The 16,368-nt window shown below is 41.2% G+C and overlaps 1 protein-coding gene across 5 annotated transcripts in view; it reads left to right on the top strand.

Moving 5' to 3' along the window:
• Window positions 1-16,368, top strand: part of TFEB (transcription factor EB) — a 1,305,476-nt gene that overhangs the window by 765,641 nt on the left and 523,467 nt on the right. The gene's annotated exons all lie outside the window — the stretch shown is intronic.

The following is a 16,368-nucleotide window of genomic DNA, read 5'->3' as shown; positions in this document are numbered from 1 at the left end:
AAAATGAAATAGAAACACTGACTGAGTAGTAGAGTCAACAGTAAAAAGCAAAAAAATGAAGTCTATCACAGTCTAGTAACGACATAAATTGTGCAATTATTTTACATAGACTGAATATTTTGAATGAATAGGTAATCAGATTGCACATTTACATAAATATATCTATTACTATATTAAAGAATGAGCATATCACAAGTTTTTGTTGTTGTGTCTTTCGGCTTTTCCCGGTTAGTGGTCGCCACAGCGGAACTCCGGTCTGCTAATGATTGGCAGTTGATTTTTACGTACCGAGTTGCCAGCCCTGATGCACAACCTTCAACGAAGGTATGCCCATTCACGCATGTCTCCACGCAGAAGACGCTCTGAGTGTCGAACCAGACAATGTCTTACTGTGCAGCACCACCAATATATAATTGACAAGATGATCAGAAAAAGAAGTCGTGTGACGGAATGGAAGTAAATTTTGAATGTGCGAGTTAGCTGAATAATCCCTGTGAATTGAATGGGGGGACAATAATTGCGGTGGTGGTGCTGCGGTAGCGTCATCACCTCACAGTAAGACGTTGCCCTGTTCGATTCTCAGCTAGAGTGTCTTCTGTGTGGAGACATGCGTGAATGGGCATACCTTCGTTGAAGGTTGTGCGTCAGGGCCGGCAACTTGGCACGTAAAAATCTACTGCCAATCATTAGCGGACCGGAGTTCCGCTGTGGCGACCCCTAACCGGGAAAAGCCGAAAGACACAACAACTTGAATGGAGGGGACAATGAGAGTAAAGATGAAATGAAGGGGTTATTATTTAATGATCAACAGTTTGACAATTCAGTATTCAAATTATACACCATTTTGTTAAGTTACAGGTCAATTTTAACATTTAAGCAATGGAAAACAATAAGTAAAGGCCTACCTCATAGTCTCTCCCAGACAGAAAAAAGTAAAATTCTATCTTCAGTAAAATTCACTTCTTAGGGTCAATGTTGGAGTGTATTTACTTGGAAGTATTTACACAGAAGTATTTACACAGAACATTTTTAACTCTTGATAAAATTGCTAAATTCAAAAAGATCGAATATCATTTGCTGGAGATGTCTAACATCATGTAATACAGCCTGTTTCCATATTTTATATGATTGCTCTAAACTAAGGAATTTTTGGAGAAAGAGCGATTTTTTTTCAGCTTTATTTTCAGATAACTTCAAGTTAACTAAAACTTTAATTTTTCTTTATGTTGATGAAACCTCTTCTTTAAATTAACCAGATTCATACTTCTAATGGACAATCTTAGCAGAAGCCAGGAGATGTATTACAAGGAAATGGACCTCTACCACTTCTCCAAGTCTTGGTGAATTTCTCTCTTTAGCGCCTCATAGCAAGACGTTGTCCCATTCGAGAGCGTCTTCTGTGTGGAGCCATACATGAATGGGGCGTGCCTTCGTTGAAGGTTGTGTGTCAGGGCTGGTAACCCGGTACGTAAAAATCCACTACCAATCATTAGCGGACCGGAGTTCCACTGTGGCGACCCCTAACCGGGAAAAGCCGAAAGACACAAACAAACTAGAGGAAAACATAAACAAGAAAATCAGAACTAAAGAACTCAGAATATATCAGAGGAGTTTTACTAACAATCCGTGGACCAAGGTTTCAAACCTAATTGAGAATTTCCGAACTGATTTTTAACTCTGTTTAATCATTATTTTTTTGCTTCACTGAAGTTTTTTTCTTAAAATATTTGTACTGCTCAAACATTTTTCAGGCCTCTATAAGTAATGTAAATAGTTGATTTAGTTTCATAGTTGTTAAAAGTTGTCTGTTCACTATAATCAATGTATTAGATGGGGTTTATTCTCTTATTTTATCCTTAATAAAAATATTGGGGAAAAAATGAAGTTAAATAAAGATGGAAAGGAGAATGATATACGGTGTGGAAGGAAGAAATTTAGTGGGAGACAAAACAAAATAATGATAAGAAAAAAGTAGAATGTGGCAGGCAGCGATGTATGCTGAAATACTGAATAAAGCAGCAAAAGACAAGGGGAAAGACAGAGTCATCCTTGTTAGAGACCTGCTGGAGACAGTATTTAGAAAGAGGACTATGGAGTGAAGGAAAGGAAGAATAAAGTACAGCAGATGAAATAAACAAAAAGGGTTAGAAGAGTAAATAGTGGAAATCAGAAGAGAGAGTAGCATTAGTATGACAAAGCTATACTGGCAGAAAATTGGGAATAAAAAGTTGTTGTGGGAAAAGAAAGGAGAAAATACTACTGCACAGATTTCAGCAATAACTTTTGTTTGTATGTGGTTAATGTAGGATTAAGTCAAGGCTGGTGCAGTTTACTCAGGATCCTCAAGATTAATCAAACAAACAAAAGATTCTGAGGGTAAATACTATAGTAATAACCCACGACTGGGTGTGGGTAATGCTGGATTTACCCACGGTTGGTGTGGTTTGGTCACGAGGGCGAAGCCCGTGTAGCCAAACAAAGCCAACCGTGGGTAAATCCAGCATTACCACACCCAGAAGTGAGTTATTATTAAACAATGACATTATTTAAGAAAAAAATAATTACTTTTCTTAAATAATGGCATTGTATAATGCCTCCTTGCTGCCCTTCCGCAGCTGTCTGGTAGTCTCGGCAGTTCTGATGTACTGCATGCCTACGCAGTACATCAGAGCTGTGGGCAAAAGCAAAGGAGAAAGCAAGATCTCCGTTGCTTTTTAAAAACTGTTTTGCTATGTTAAACGAGTTTAACATAGCGAGACAGCTTTAAAAAAAGCAATGGAGAATCTCCGTTGCTTTTTTAAAGCTGTCTCGCTATGTTAAACTCATTTAACATAGCGAGACAGTGTGAAGCAACGGAGATCTTGCATTCTCCATTGCTGTAAAAAAAAAAGAGTTATAGTAATGGAAAAAGTCCGGGCGACTGGACCTTTTTCCATTACTATAACTCTGATTTACAACGTGCACGCTGACCAATCAGCGTGCACGTTTTTGAATATTTAATGGGGGGGGGTCGTTGTATAATGCATTATCCACACCTGAGCATGAATTTTAGGTTACTCACATTATACTCCATCTCTTACCTCTTTGAAATAATAGCATTGTAGGTGGGAACTTCATTTTTGTTGGGTCCTTTGCCTTGAGCAGCTGGGGAGCAGCTTCCAGAGTTCATTAGAGTGAATGTTTGCTACTGAAAAAGTAAAATAGCATGTCTGCATTAAAAAAATATCTCTGCTTGTGTTTTACCTATATTAAGTGTAGTTGCAATATTTTTTACTGCAGATACTGCCTTATTTTTGCTGCAAGGTTATTCATAAGGCACATCTTTGTGTAGAGAAGGGCTCAGTAAAATGACTTCCACTGGTGCTATGGCTGTTTTTGCTGAACTGTCACTGTGCAGCTGATAAACTGGTTTCTGTTAGTAGTACTTCAAAACAGGCAGCTGATTGTGATGTCCAATCAAAGGCATGTTTTTGAATTAAAATGACTCACCGTTGGGTAAATTAGGATATAAATAAGCCAAGTAATGTCTAGTCATGTGGCTTTGTCATAAGGAAATGTAAATTAGCATTAACTGACTAGAGTAGTGTTATGAGTTGTAAGTATATTTGTTAAAGTAAATTATTCCATTGTGTGTAGCTGAGATTTGACTGAAAATATGAAAGTAGTCAGTGACGTACTGTTTCTGCAGCGAAAAGGGTAGATAATTTCCTAGTTTTGCTTTGTGAAAACACTAGTAGATATTACAATAACACAATGAGTAGTGTGCTCTTGCATCATCATGATCACTGATTTATGGTTATAAAAAAAAAATGAAACTGCAATTTTCAAGTTGGAATTCTGATGACATTGATGAATGTTAAATATAATTTTGTACTCATTACTAGAAATCCAACTAGTGTTGGGGGTTTGCATGATGATTAAGATGGTTACTTTAAAAACACAAGGTACGCGGTGTGATTCTCACCTTTAAAGGAACATTAGCTAAGCTTAAAATGGCCTGCAAGGGCAGTTAGTCTAATACTTCTCTATGAACCTATAATCCATTTACACTGTTAATGCATCCATTATATAACAATAAAAAAAAAATTATTCTAAGTATAGAATGCTGAATAAAACAAAGTGACAAGGCAGTAAAAAATACACACCATAACAGTAGGTAAATGAGTAAGATATCTTTCCTAGTGTTCATCTTCTGGTCAGCGGGCTAACTCTTCCTCAGCCCCATACTATATTGAGTGACTTTGCCCTCTACATGGCAGTTGTATCTGCAGTCAACATCTGAACAACTATGTTGTTTTTCGGCTTTTCCCGGTTAGGGGTCGCCACAGCGGAACTCCGGTCCGCTAATGATTGTCAGTAGATTTTGACGAACGCCGAGGTGCCAGCTCGACGTTCAACCTTCAACGAAGGCACGCCCATTTACGCATGTCTTTTGAACGCCCACCCAACTGCGGGGAGGACATGCAGACTCCACACAGAAGGCACTCCAGCCGAGAATCAAATGGGAGAAACTCTTGCTGTGAGGCAACAATGCTACCGCTGCACCACCGCGGATGTGTATAACATCTGAACAACTGTATGAGGTAAAATGTATATAGGAAGACCAACAGTGACAGCGTATGTGGACCCTTCTTATAAATTTCAACCAAAACCTTAGCTTAGGCTGTTGTGCTGTAAACGAAAAAATCTTATTGTAGTACACCATTTTAATATGTATTTTATTACACCCTGTCAGAGGATGCCCCCTTGAAAAAAGAAAAATTCAATTAGGTTTCCACTGCAAGCCCTCTCTCATGCCCAGACTGAAATTGCTGTTGCAGTATTCTCATCCAATGGGTTATCATTGTTGATGTTCATCCAAGGTGCCAAAGCTTAACCTTCCATAGGTCATACATCTGATATGTAACCTCAGCTCGTACATGTAGGAGTATATAGATAGATGTACGAGCATAGATCCTCAGACTGTCTCACTGTCAGCCCAAACACGGGTCACGTATTTGGTTATTGGTACCACAGCTTCTTTAAAATGTGTAAGTGCCCATTGAGCAACCTTCTTTACTTATTTAAATTGTTGTGCTATATCTGTATTGGATGTCAATTAGGAGGAGTAAGTGAGAGCAGTAGGCAAATGACTTACAAAGATCTACATTTCCAGTGTCTCTTCCGCCTAGGAGAGAACACTCCTACAAGGCCTGTTCTATCTGCTAGTCCTTAGTGCCAAAGACTTTGTGATCCCATCTGAATTCTCTCAACACTTACTTGGAGACCCAATGTCTGAAGTGTTTTTCTCACTCTAAGATGGTGGATCCTGCTTTCCCAGATGCACCTCCATTTCTAAAAGAAAAAGGCTCAGGCCAGATGCTCACTCTGCCTTTTCTGATTCTGATGTACCCACTCTGGTTCCAGAACCATGGTACATCCAGTTCCACCTCTGATGCCCTCCATTGGGACCCCACTGGATGCTCTATAGTGTGGGAGGGCCTTACAACTGAGGAAACCCATTGTTTTACAGGACCCAGAAGATGTCCCACAGATTCTAAGTAGGAAAGCGATCCTGGTAAGTTAATCAAAGTACATCAAGGATATGAACCACCCCATTTGGTTTATGAGGACATCACAACAATAACAAAACAACAAACTAAACTTGTCTCTTCTCCTCCCCATACATGGAGAAATAATGGATGGACTTTTCTCAAGGCCATTATGGTCCTAAAACCTCCAATTTCTGCCCACCCCCTTCTCCTCCCACACCACAAACATAATTGTGGATTTGTCATCTTCACAAGAGGAAGATACCTCTGTCTCTGATCATTCTCTGGCATATTCCTTTTAAATACACTCCATACCTCTCAACTGTCCAGATTTTTACAGAATGTCCAGATTTTGCCTCATATTTTTGGTGCGTTCCTCATAAAATCTGTAGTTTTCTGGCAAATCACTGGAATGATCTGAGGACTGAAGTCATCAAATAATGACATACATTTGAGTTTCAGACTTCAAATCCTTCAGAAAATATATGTTAACACAGCTCCTGTTACTCTAGCAACGTCCTAAGTTGATAAGAGCAGTATTTAAAATCTGTCACTATTTTTGGTTCTTTGTCCCACCATTTTGTCAGGCATTGTCCAGATTTCTTGCAGTAAGAGGTTGACAGGTATGATACACTTCCCTGGCCTAATTCGCTCTGATGGTTTCCCCTGACCGTCCTGTTGAAGTTTCATTTGGGGAGAGAATTATGTCAACCAGGAGGGGTGAGTGTGAATGCAGTAGGCAAACCTCTGACAAAGATGATGAAACATTTTCAGTGGGAGTCTAGACAGGTTACAGAGGTCCAGAAAAGATGCTACAACTTCTTGGAAATGGAAACTTCATCTCCCTCTCATGTCCCTCCAGTCCTGGAGGCTTTCTTGGATGTTTTCCAGTCTTACTTTACTACCCCTGATTCACAGCCTCCTGCCCTTAAAAGACCAGACAGATTTTATAAAGTTCCTGATGAACTTAACTTCTTTACAAGAATCATATGGCAGACCCCTATGCAGTATCCCTCTCTTCTGTTAAACCTTCAAAACATCTTCCCAACATCAGTGCCCTCCCTTCAGACAAAACAGTAGAGCTATGGATATATGGGGAAAAATGGTTTATAACTCGTCTGCTCTGGTATTCAAGGCTATTAATTATCAAACTCGGATGACCAAGTTAAGTACCTGTTATCCATACTCCACTCTTTAAACAAGGTAATGGTGGTCCCACAGGGGCCAGATTCCAAACAACAAATGTTGCCTGTTACCCATACTTGGGGTCCTGTTATGAAGCTGCAGAGGCATATTCTAGAGCAGCTCTGTCATTCACAGATGTGCATCGTTGTGTAATCATCCCATGCCAGATGATTTCAAAGTCAAACTTATTGATCCTTCTTTGGACAAGAAAGTTTTGTTTGGCCCACAACCTAGAACAAAATGATGTATCCAAAGGCTCAACAGGAACAAAAAATTCAAAACGACTTAAATAAAACTCTGTTGGCCCACAACCTGCCAACTTAGACTTTTAAGTGCAAAGCAAAACAATGAAAAATTGCAGACAGATTCTGTTAACCTCTGTGTGTAGATACCAGAAGAATTACTTAGCCAAACCCACATCTTTTGTTAGAAGGGACTCCAGGCTCATTTGCAAAAAAAAAAGGCTCCCAGAAAGAGATTTGCAGAACAACCACATTGTGATGCAACAATGGGATGGGCCCCCCCTTTCAGGGAAAAATCACTGTGACTAACTACAAATCAACATCCCCCAACCCCTCAGTCCTGCCCTGCTCCTTTCCAATAGGCTTACTCAGTCAGTCTTAAGCTGGAAAAGACCACCACAGACCGCTGAGTGCTTTACATTATATAAAAAAGGGTTATGCCTTGGCCTGGGAAAAAAACTCGTACTCTGAATGACACACCCCCTATAGCCAAGTCCATCTGAAGGCACAAGGCACCATAGAATTCGTGTGAACAGAATTTGTAGAAAAGGGGTTTTACACCAGACTCTTCCTAGTTTCAGGGAAAGAAGAAGAAATTAGACCCACACTGGATCTCTCTATGCTAAACACCTTCTTAAAGTGCCAACCTTTAAAATGTTGCCACTGTAGACATTGCTGCCTTTCATACATCCAGATGCATGCCAAGTATCCCTGGAACTCAACAATGCACACCTCCAGATACCAATTCACCCATCTTGCAGGACATTCCTCAGGTTCTGTACTGACTCATCTCGCTTTCAGTTTACTGCTTTGCCTTTTGGGCTTTACACAGCCCCCAAGAGTTTCACAAAGTCTCTTGCACCAGCGATAGCATTCTGATGAACTCAAGGGATTCAGATATTTCTCTTAGAAAATCTGCTAATCAAAGCTATCTTGCCATAGATCCTTATCCAACATCTCCAGTTCATCCTCAATCTCCCGTTGTAGTTGTGGGTTCACTGTAAGCTTCAAAAATGTTTTTCTCCTCGAGCCCACCCAGGACCTAGTGTTTCTGGGCTGCAGACTGGATACCAGAAACATGCAGCCTTGCTTGCCTCAGGAAAAAGTGCAGAATCTTACAACTTGTCTTCACAACCTTTCCTTCCTTGACTGATGCTTGGCCAGGGTAATCTTAAGAGCTCTGGGATTCATGTCAGCTACTATCCCAGTATTCCCTCAAGCCATACTGCATACAAGGAAAATTCAGTGGTACCTGAAAACAGTCTTGTCCCAACTTTCTCATCCTTGAGATACTATGATTTCCCCACATACTTTGTCTCAGGATGAGCTCTCATGGTGGGTGGATCAGATGAAAAGCAAAACAGGGGTCCCCTTCTCCCCACTATTCTTGGCTCAGGAGATGTACACATAGTCTAGGGAAGATGGCAGCCAACATTCCAAAGGGAATACATCAACCTGAAAGAGATGAGGGCACTCATCCAAGATCTTCAGATCTTCTCGCATGTCTGGAAGCCAGGTCACCTTTAAGTATTCACAGACAGCATGATAGAAATGTGGTACATAAGCTAGCAAGGAGGCAGAAATTTTACCAGCTCTGCAGAATAAAAGCATGTTCCTTCTTGCAACATGCATTCAATCGCAGGACAGTGAGTTAGCAGACACCTTAAGCAGAACGCCTATGAATGGAATGTGAACATGCAGGTGTTCCTGGGCATCCTTCACCATTTAGAGAGAACTTGGAAACATCTATTTTTCTCAGACAGCAACAAACATCTGCCTCCGTTTTGCACCTGGAACCTTTGACCCTATGCCTGGATGGAGGACAGATGCTTTCCCTCTTCAGTGGACAGGAATATTCCTGTATGCATTCCTCATCTACCTCTTCTTCAAAGGATTCTGCTAAAAATCCAAAAAGAAAAATCTAAACTCAGACATTTACTAGTAGTAGTGTTATTGGAGAGTGTTCTGAACTCTACCTAGATATATATTTCCTGTTGGCATAGTCTTAGTTGTCATACAGTTAGTGTTTTAATACTATTGTAGTATTTGCTGTGCTTTTTCATAGTTGTGACAATGCTATCATGGATGATCAATCGCGTTTTAAGAAACGTTCCGTGTGTGGGCAAAAGATCCCTCCAAAGGACCTTTGTGACCAGGATGTGGTATGCCTTGGGCATCCCCATCTCTTAGCTAACTGTGAGATATGCAAGGGCTTTGGCCCATGAGTTTTAGAAGAGCAAAGGCATGAATTGATTCTCAAAGGTTAACTTCCCTGGACCCAGAGGCTTCTAAATCTAAGAAGCTCTCAGAAAAGCATGGATTCACATGTTCATAGGTAAGTACTAGGCTAGCTGCCTTGTGGGCCATTTTAAGCATAGCAGATTTCCTCAAAAGGTGAAACTCAAACCCTGTACCTTGTCTTTGTGAGGCAAACTCCTTAAGTATTATGCTAACCCTCAATTAAGAAGCTGGAAGCCAAGAGAAAGAGACATGCGGATCCAGCATCATCATCCTCAGCTCAAAACCGCAACCACAGGATCAAGGTCTTGAAGGCCCACATGCTTGCTTACAACCCTCCTCTGTATCCAGATCCACTGGAGCTGGTCATTCCACAAGACTCCCCAAGAAGGGAAACTTCTATAGATAAGTGAGACCAGTGTCTTTTATCAGGACCCCCTTCAGCTCTTTCAAATAGATCCCTCAGGTTTTAAGAGAGACGTGGACTGTCTGATGGAGAAGTTTTTAAGGACCTGATAGAGATGGGAGTAAGTTGTTCCCCATCGGCTCTAAAGATGGCCAGATCCACCCCTTCACCAGTCTACACTTTGACTCTGATGTCTTTGGATCAGTCCCTACTCCTGCGGCCTGTGCCCTTGATGCAGACTTATTTAGCTTCCAAAGCAAGGTAGTTGGATTATACTCTTTCATCTCCAACCTTGTTGAAGCTAAGACTGTATCAGGACCGAGAGGTCAAGGGGACAGCCTCAGATCCATTAATTTTGGCTCTATTGCTCTTGTGGGGATCATCTGCTTGCAGCTTTTCTGTTCTGATCCCCAAATCAGAGTAATCAAATCTCCTGATCTTGGAGCTTCCTCTTCCAGTTCAGACCATTACTGTGAATGGAAGATCAGATCCAACAGCTGCAACAAGGTATTTGGATCCCACAGAGCTAGCTTGATCTTTCCAGGTGTTGGGGAAGATGACTGGTTCTCCTGCTAGAACAATGCCACAGGTCCCATCCGGTTAATTTCCACCCCAGGTCTCTGTCTCTATTTTCCATCCTTTTCTTCAAGTGTTCATGGCTCAGAGCCAGACCTTGAGCCAGAGTCACTCTAACAGCAGTTTCAGTCCTTTGAGAATTCCTAAGACTTATTTCAGTATTCTGAAAAAGAAGCTGTGCAAAATGAAGTACCTATACTCCCCCCTCAGTCTCTCCCACTTCAGATTCTGACCCAGAGGATTGAGACAGCTCCCCACAACTCCCTCCAGATGATGCCTCATTTAGCAAGATACTGGAGTTATTGCACCAGATGGAGAGCTTGGTCCCTCTCTGAAGATGAGACTGTACTGATTAGGGCTTGGCACCATCTACATCCTGGGTGGTACTTTTGAACAACCTTATTGATCTGGTGGTTTGATGTTCATGGCAGGAGATGGATAACTGTGAAGCATTTTCCCCGCAAACCTGATGGTATTCTGCACCCTCCAAAGGATAAATAGCACTGGGTAAAATTTCCAGCAGCAGGTTTCTTTACTGAGGCAGCATCTACTAAAGGAGAGTCAGCAGAAAACTCCTCCTCCATCTACCCACCAAGTAAGGAGTCTAGAGTAACAAACATTAGGGAAGCTGGCATATGCTTCGGTACCTTCACTCTAAAGGCCTTGAACTATGCCACACACATGTGAACAGGTTCCAGAGTGATTTCACACAGCAGGCTTTATCTATTCTGAAGAACTCTCTTATAATGAAGTCCAGCAAGCAGCTTGAAACTAGCTTGACTGCTGTGTTAAACATAGTCAGCCTCTTCATGCTTCTTATGCATAATGTGCTGGCTGGATCAGCTAGGACAGCCTATTCAGTTAGAGATGAGATGTCACATACTATTGCATCTATGTGAGTTTGTGAACAACTGCATGACACCCTTCACAGACATCCCCTTTGATGGGTCATCCTTGTTTTGTCCTTCTGTGAAGGAAAAGATGCAGAAGTGTGAACAAGATGGTAAGACCATTTCTGCTGTCAGAGTGAAATCATGTAGTAGGAACCAAAAGGGATCTTGATCTGTTTGGTTTAGGAAATCTAAATGGTGGCCTCTTTAATGGATGCTGGCCCAGAGGTGGGGGGTGTGGCAGCTGCAAAACCAGGGATACTGCAGCCACTTTCTAGATTGTAAACAACAGTATTACTGAAGATTTGCCCAACTGCTGCACTCCTGAGACAGTCAGGGAATGCCTTTTCCTTTACCCAAATGCATGGTAGGCCATCATACTGGACAAATGGGTGAGAGGGATAATATCCAGAGGCTATTGCATTCCCTTTTCCCAAACATCTCCTCAGTCCAACAAGCCAAAGATTGATGTACCACACAATCAGGTGAAAGCAGCTCAAAAAGAGCTAGATTTGTTTCCAAAAGAGCAGTCCAAGATGTCCCACCAGACCAGAGATGATCTGGTTCATATTAGAAGAACGAACACCCTAAACCACGAACGCTCACATGATTGAAAATTACGGGAATCGAAAGTGGGATTGTGGGGTCGTGTTACAGTGAGGAGTGGGATATTTGCCCTTTCCTTACTGTAGTGTGGCCTTGGAGTTAGAATATATAGATAGTGGGGGGGTGAAGGGGGCGTAGCCCCCCACAATAGCAACTTCAATCACCGGCATTTTCGCTTATGTGAGTGTTTGCGGTTTAGGGTTTTCGTTCTTCTAATATGAACTCAGATGATCACCCTTTTTATTCAAGGTTCTTTTGGTTCTAAAGAAAACGCAGGATTTCAGGCCTAACCTGAACCTCAGCCTCCTAAACATGTACTTTTGCAAGACCCTTTTCAGAATGGTCATGGTACAATCAATGCTAGTCTGTGCTAGGATAAACGACTGGATGTACTCTACTGATCTCCATGACATTTACCTTTATATAAAGATCGTGAAAGAGGTGAGGAGGTTTCTTTGCTCCTGAATAGGATCGGGCCATTATCAGTTCAGAGTCCTGCCATATGGTCTCACTACAGTCCCCAGGGTGTTTACCAAATACGTTTGGCATAGCACCTCATTTGCAACTAAAACAATAAGGGATTTTTCTGTATTTAAAAGGTAGATTCATATCTGCCCCATCAATGCAGCCCCTCACTGAAGACACAGACTATCTTCTCAATCTCTACAGCTCTGTAGGAATATCAGTCAACCTTCTGAAGTCCATCCTCATGTCAACATCAAACAATCCCATCCATGGCGTGGATAGTATATAGTCCCTAATTTTCTTGCCAGAGGAAAGACTCCAGAACTTTGAATCAACTATCCACTGTCTGCTTAGCAATTCTTCTGCAGCTCTAGGTCTTATGGCTTTGTCAATTCTAAAGACTTCACTTTGCACATTTCCATATCCAAATCTTACAGTAGCTTCTTCAAGTTTAATGGCCTAAGTGCCTACAATCTCACTCCCCCCTAGCCCATCATTCTTACAAATTCATGCAAGTCTCACCTGGGTGGTGGCTACAGACTCTGTTGGTAAACTGTTTATAACCCCATGCCTGGTTGCAGTAGTGACCATGGACATGGCCTCCCTGGAGTGCTATTACAAGGGGAGAATGGTCCAAGGTCAACAGGTAGGCACAGAAGTCGATAACACATGTAAATGTTTTGGAATAGAGAATGGTCCTCCTTGTGTGCAGGTGTGTTATCCGTCCAAATGACATGATTATAGTTTGTTACATCAATAAACCAGGATGAACCAGGTTTTATCCACAATGTCAGGAAGCAATAAGAGTTTGGCGATGGCCTTACACTACTTTCTTGCTGCAATAAACCACCAGAATTCTGAATTACCTAGTGGACAGGCCCAGAAGGGCTCTTCTCATGCCTCATGAGTGTTCTCTCAGTCCAGAGGTAGCCAGTCAGATTTTTCACCAGTGGAGTACCCCTTGCTGTAGTCTTTTATTTCTCCCCACAACACCAAATGCAGCAAGTTCTTTGCCTTGATTCCCCCACCGGGACAATCACTAAGGGGTACTCTCTCTCTCTCAGAAATGGCCTCCATGGCTCCTTTTTACTTACCCTCCTCCTTGCCCATTTCCTGGTTCCTACCAAAAGCAATCCAGTGCAAAGCCATTAGCCCCCTTCTGGCCAAGACAAATCTGTTCCCCCTTCTGAAACCTCACCTGCAGGAGCCTCCTTGGCACCTGGATCTCACTCAGGATGTAATCACTTACTCATCCAAGAAGCCTCACCTGGACATCCCAAGTCTAAAGTTAACCACTTTGTTTCTCAAACTGATGAGTCCCTAACCAAAGAAGTGATTAGCATTATCACAGCTTCCCAGAAAGATGGTACTGGAAAACTTTACCTTAGTAAATGGAAAAGATTTGTCCTTTGGGCCAGTAATAAAAAATATTGACCCTGACTCTTTGCCTATTTCTGACATTGTCTGCTTTCTAACTTCCATTTTTCAGTCGGATACTAGTTAGTTCTCAAACAAGGTTCAACTAGACGCAATCTCCAATTTTAACAAGAGCTTTAAAGATCACTTGGTTTCCTTGCATAAGCTTTGCAAAATTTGTCAAAGGGATTTTTCAACTAAGATGTCCATTTTAAGGATCCACTACAATCATGGGGTCTAAATCTGGTCTTTGAGGCCCCGAATAAACCTTGAACCTGCATCTTTGACAGAGCTGAAGTTTCTCTCTTGGAAGACAATTTTCTCAGTAGCTATCACATCAGCCAGAAGAATTTCAGAACTACAGCACCTTTGTTTGCCCCCTCCTTATATATTTTTTCACAAGGATAAGTAATTTTCAGGACTAACCTTCTTTTATTCCCAAGGTTTCTGTAGAATCTAACATAGCTCAAGCCCTTCATTTACCAGTATTTTTCTCAACTACATTAACAAAGGTGGAATGCATCTTGTACACATTAGATATTTCCAGTATGTCTACTTTCACAGTCTCTTTCACAAAGTCAAGCCTTTCAGAAAAGACCCAATGCTTTTTTTTTCCTTCCCAATAAACTTGGGAAAAAATATTGAAAAATTCTCTCTCCAAATGGCTGACAGACGGCATCTCCTTCATTTATGCTAATCATGATAATCCCTTGCCCTGAAAATCAAAAGTGCACTCCACAAGGGCAATGGCTACCTCTACAATCTTCTTTAGGACTTCCTCAGTAAGTGACATCTGTGATACTGCTAGATGGTCCTCCATGCATACTTTCATCAGTCATTATAAACTGGACTGCTTCTCAGGAGCTAAAGTGTCTTTAGGTGCTATAATCCTAAAAGGTCTCCTGCCATGAGGTCACAGAGGATATACTGTAGCTGGGGATTCTGGTCCATATGTCTGATCAGGCAAACTGAATAAATAAGATATGAAAGCTATATCCTTACCATAATGCTAGATCCTTTCATTCATCTCGTACAACAACCCTCCTATCTTCCCACTGCCTTCTCTTATAAGATTTGAAAGAATACTCGATCCAGTAATGCTTGCTGTTCATCAAGAAGTATAGAGATACTTAAGTTCTTTAGGCACTAATCAAGATCTGAGGTAACTAGATGGACAGATGCATTATGGGAGGGAACATTTTGAAGGGACTCTAGGCTGGAACACTGATGTGGCTGGATCAGATTTGACAAGCAGATCGAGGACTCGTATGTTGTATCAGATGGAGATGAATGAAAAGATTTAGAGTTATGGAAAATACATATCTTTCATTTCTGCTGCATATAGTTATATCTTCGTTGCCTTTGTTGTCTAATGTTTTATATACACCATTGCTATGTTTTTTGCTGATGTATTTTATGCAACTGAAGATTTTTTTCCCAGGGCATCCAGTGAAATGGGTTAGTTTTGCCTGTTTGGACTTTACTGGTAAACAAATGTCAAGAAATAAACTAAATGTTATTAATTCATTAGCCCCAAGATTTCTGAAGACAACTGTCTGATTACAGACCTCTCACTGAAATTTCGTGAGAGCACGAAACCTCGCCTGACGTACAGGATATGAGGAAAAGGCAATTGGTCTATTACTTGCACAACCCCTCTAAAAGAATATTGGTAGGTTCCAAATAAGATTATCCCACTGGGACCTTGATCTACGGGCAGCTGATGACCACAGCCAAAACCAATGGAAGCGTGTGAAGGGTGGTGGGAGTTCACACTGCAGAAGTAGTTTACAACGACTTGTTATGGTGAATTACTCTCACAGCTGTACTACAGTCATCACAGAGCTCAGCCTTAGTGTCCCTTATTTATGGCACACTACTACAGCAAATAAAAGGATTCATTTTGGGGAGAAAATTAGACTGTACCCTGCAGGACAGCAGTGGTGAAAGCTGTGTTCCTGGCTTGGGTGCTTAAGTTGTAAGGCTCAGAAAAGGTGTGGAATGAGGTCCATGCAACTATCTCACAGATTTCCTGAGCTGTTTTTTTAATCATGGCTGTTGCAGCCTAAATGGTGCCACTGTTTTTTTTTTTGCACTGCACTGCACTCTGGAGAAAAAAGTAGTTTCTTGTGAAATGGTCTACTAGTAGACTGGCTTACTAAGTCTGCATGGCATATGGGATATGAGACGTTTGTCATTTCACCTGAAAATCCTTGTAATACCAGAGTTGCCAGTGGATACTCAGGAGGTGCAGGAGTCTTACTCTTTTATTCTGAGTTAAGGGAAATAAGTGGTTAGTTGGACAGTGTTATTAGGTGTCAGTTTGGAAGGTACCTTGGGCATAAATAAAGGACTGATGCTAAAGAACACCACTTTGGTCATAAGGCAAAGAACAAAAATGTTGGTTTACTGAATAAATTAGTACATCTTTGGTAAATTGCAGACACATGGAATATATGCATTGAACAGATTCTTTTTTCTGCTGCCTTTGTTAAAAATATTTCCTTAGGGGATAGCTGTATGAAACCCTAAGTGCAGTATCAAGATCAAACATACTTCATATCTTGTAAATCAACCGAGCATTTGGATGCACTATACATATCCTAATATTACAAGTCTTTCATCAAAACTGTTTTCTAAATTTTATCAGAAGGCTTAACCACAGTTATGCTGTAGCACTTGGTTGATTGTGATGTTAGATGTTTTACGGTGATATTTACAAGTAAAATTAGCAACTTTAAGTAACATTTTATCTACTGAGATACATACCTCTCAACTGTCCAGATTTTTGCAGAATGTCCATATTTTTGCCT

Source organism: Protopterus annectens, chromosome 7.part0, assembly GCF_019279795.1.
Source record: "Protopterus annectens isolate FY-2018-M chromosome 7.part0, PAN1.0, whole genome shotgun sequence".
Lineage (NCBI taxonomy): Eukaryota > Metazoa > Chordata > Ceratodontiformes > Protopteridae > Protopterus > Protopterus annectens.
This window is presented reverse-complemented; position numbering and strand designations above follow the sequence as displayed.